Source organism: Leptonychotes weddellii, unplaced genomic scaffold, assembly GCF_054177405.1.
Source record: "Leptonychotes weddellii isolate Sample4059 unplaced genomic scaffold, ASM5417740v2 HiC_scaffold_12941, whole genome shotgun sequence".
Taxonomy (NCBI): domain Eukaryota; kingdom Metazoa; phylum Chordata; class Mammalia; order Carnivora; family Phocidae; genus Leptonychotes; species Leptonychotes weddellii.
In genome coordinates, this window is record NW_027708648.1 from 2,190 (window position 1) to 5,959 (window position 3,770).

A 3,770-nucleotide genomic window follows, 5' to 3' on the forward strand; every position below is an offset into this window, starting at 1 on the left:
AAAGTTATCTCCCAATTGGTCAGCATAGTTCTCAAGATTTCTTTCCCTTTGGGCTGGTAGCAGTCCTGCCTCTGGTTCCCCCCACTCCTCTGAAAGAGGACCTTGGGTTTCTGCCCTGGCTGTTTCCTCTGGACTGGATTTCTGGGCTTTTCTTGGCTGCTTTGGGGTTTCAAAGGAGTAGACAGAACATTTTCCCCACTTATTTCCCTAAGGGGTGAGCTCCTGCTCCTAATTAGTCCATCCCCAGCCCGAAGCCCCACAGAGCACAACTTATAACAATTAGGAACTCACTTGGAGGTTTATTGGTGGAAGTACAGCAGCACTTTGTTATAAACATCATCATACCTCTCCCATGGTCTTTGGCCCACAGTGGGAAAACAGCATTATAGGAGGTTGTCGCAAGTTCACGGAATGAAGCTAGGGAAGATCACCCTCTTTGGGCTAGGTGTCAGGGTCCCAAAAGGTTCTCTCCTAGGGAACTGGCAACAGGAGCTTGCAGGAAGTGCCCATCTGGATTCTCTTGTTCCCAGAGGCTGTGGCTCAAGGCGGCTCTCATGGGTATATTCAAGTTGATTGGAGATGCCACTGGGGAGGGTATCTTGTAGCTGTCCAATTTGTCTGTTTTGATGGCAACGTTGGTGTTACTATTGGAGCCCAGGAATTTGGGGATCATTGTAAGCAATAAAAGAAAAAGAAAGCATTGTTAAGAATTTAATTTAAAAACCGTTTTTAAATTATGTCTTTTCCAGTACAGGTGCCTTCAGCATAGATGGGAACGTGGCAATGATGGCCAGTGACAACATGTGTATGTGGTGGGATGTATCAAGAGTGACTTGAACAGAGAAAGCCAAGCAGGAGGGAGGCTCAAGCTAAGGCCTGCTCTGCTGGACTGGAACAGACTCCCCTCCAAACCTTAAGTGTCGCTTTTATGTGTTGAGAACCTCATGTGTTAAGTAAGACTCAAAGGCAAGATCTGAGCCCACTGGGATCCGTCTGAGGCCCACTATAACCAGCCGGGCAGCAGCAGAAAGCCAAAGAAAACCTTAAGACAGTTCTCCAAAAACAGTAATAACTTAACAAAAAGTCACAGCCACTTAGTGTGTCTAGAAAAACACAGAGTGTAGCTAAATTTCTTAAAATTTTGATTCTAAGTGAGACACATGCTTATTTTCTTTCTTTAAGCTCTCCCTTTATCCTTTCATTTCTCTTAAGGCATTATCTGCTTTGTTTGCTCTTGTATTCTCTCTGGTTTAGGCTTCGTTTTGGAAATAATCGTTTCTTTAAAAATGTCTGATTCTTTCCTCGGTTTTATCACCACATTTATAAATCTTCTGAGTTGTGTTGTTCTTTCATATATTCTATCACTTTCTTAATTTCTTTCAGCTCATTTTGAAATGCTGGGTTGTAGTTTTCATTTGTTTTGCAAGGCATGTCTTTTTAGTGTGTTTTTGTTGTCTGTAAGCTTTTGCTATGCTTCATATACTCCTTTTTTCCTTATATAATTTTGTGTGGGGGTTTGATTACTATCCTTTTCTGACAGTTATTTTTAATGTGAAATGGTTTTCCTGAACTTTCTGGAATGAGGGTAGGTCAAGGTAGCTTTCTGGTTTGGGCTCTAGAGCTCCCTCTTGTGTCGTTTTTGTGAAGTGTTTATGGCCTAGTACTTCTTATGATTCTGGGGGGCTGTGTTGCTGTCTCCTGTCTTTAGCTTTAAAATAAGCCCTGCCCAAGAGGACTCCCTTAAAGGGCTATGACAGCTAGTGCCTGGGTGGTGTGGATGCCCGCAGAGCCGGAGCCTGAGGGGGGTGGTGGCCAGATGAAAGGAAGATGTCAGAGCATCACCAGAGCTGCAGTGAGGGGTGGGGGTGGGGGAGTGTCAGGTATGGGACTCCAAAGAACCCAAGAAAGCTCATAAGAGAAAAAGTGAGCTTTAAAATTAGGAAACAGAACAAGAGGAGTGACAACCCAGTCCCCACTATGGAGGACCATCTGAACACGAGGCCAGGTTGAGGGAAGCTGTGAACAGTTCAGTTTTGATAATTATCAGGCACCAGACATTTTAATTTCAGAATTGATGCTGCTTTTGCAATTTAAAGGGACCAAAGGATCTTTTATATTTTAAGGGGGAGCCCATATGCTTATGGGGCCGGTCAGAGAACCAGCTTTTATCTCGGGGCAAGAAGAAAGCTTCTCCCACTGAAAAAAATATAAAGGGAAGACAAAAATAAATTTACATTTTGATGATACCCTTCAGGTCGTACTTGTTCAGCGTATTGGTTGCATGATTTGCTTTTGTTTTCCATCACTTGTTGCACAGAGTCCCATACAATTACTTAGCAAATGGTGTTGGAGCCATTTCTGCTTTGGGTTACTGTCTATTCTGTCCATTTTACAGAACAGATAAGTGAGGCAAAGAGAACTCAGAATTGTCTCACCCAGGGGACCCTGGTGAGCTGGGACTGGAGACAGTCAATACCTAACTCCCTGAGCCTGCTTTATTAGCTTACCCTTCTTTGAATTAATTTACTCATCCCTCATCCCTTTTATTGAGCACTGTTTATGAAAACACTGCAGTTTGCCTAGGAAATATTCAGACCAATCAGCCACAGACCCTGTTTTCAAGGACAGGCTTATAATAAAACTGAGGGGAGAAGCTGTACGCATAATTGTCTAGAATAAAAAGAAGGAACTAAGCTAGTTTGGCGGAGGGTGTCACTGACCCCACCCACAGCTCAGTGCCACAGGAAGGGATGTTGCAGGTTCTTGCCTGGATGACCCACCTGTCTGCTGTGAGCTGGGGTCTTCCTGAGATATTTGAGAAACTGTCACTGGTCTGCTCAGCCGCCAACAGCATGAAGTTTTCGCTGGGCTGAGTGGATGACGAGAGGCTGCTTTCAGGCTGGGTGGAGAAATTTACAGTCAGAGGACCAGGTCTGCACTCTGAGAGTTTGTGGCCTCCTCGGGCCAGAACTTTGAAGGAACTCACTTGAATCTTCCAGCCTACACCTGGGCACCTGTTCCTTAAGCATTAAGCTCCAGGATCATCAGACCACATTGGGCCCCTGGCAGAATCGCCTCCTCCCCTCTCTGATGGGCTGCTATGGCTACTGCTCGGGAACATTTAGAAACCCGGCCAGCAGAGCTGTCAGGCTGACTTTGGAAGTTAGTGAGAGCATACCTAAAGACTGCAACTAAAATGAGAGGAGGAAAGTGTTTAGATTCTGAAACCTTGGGGCACCTGGGTGGCTCAGTCGGTTAAGCATCTGCCTTCAGCTCAGGTCATGATCCCAAGGGTCCTGGGATCGAGCCCCGCATCGGGCTCCCTGCTCCATGGGAAGCCTGCTTCTCCCTCTCCCACTCCCCCTGCGTGTGTTCCCTCTCTCTCTGTCAAATAAAATCTTAAAATAGATTCTGAAACCTGAAGGTGTTAGGCAATCCAGCTGATCAAGTTCTTCTGTGCCTCTACCCTAAGCAGGTCCGGGACAAGCCTTGTGTGTGTCAGAAGGCATGGGGGTGGGCAGGAGCCTCAAATAAACTGAAAGGGAAAAGCAAATCCTTGCAGAAACTTGTGATTGAGGGGCTAAAATTCTTTTTTTTTTTTTGAAGATTTTATTTATTTATTTGAGAGAGAGAGAGAGAGCACAAGAGGGGGGAGCGGGAGAGGGAGAAGCAGACTCCCCGCCGAGCAGGGAGCCCAATGCGGGACTCGATCCCGGGACTCCAGGATCATGACCTGAGCCGAAGGCAGTTGCTTAACCAACTGAGCTACC

The 3,770-nt window shown here is 45.9% G+C and overlaps 1 non-coding gene across 1 annotated transcript; it reads right to left on the bottom strand.

The window, feature by feature from the left end:
• Positions 1-279: 279 nt before the first annotated feature.
• LOC102735596 (golgi associated RAB2 interactor 1A) lies at positions 280-3,297 on the bottom strand. Its single transcript, XR_014141682.1, has 2 exons — positions 2,781-3,297; positions 280-644 (listed from the first exon to the last, which is right to left on the bottom strand). It is a non-coding gene; the product is annotated as a golgi associated RAB2 interactor 1A (transcript).
• Positions 3,298-3,770: the final 473 nt, after the last annotated feature.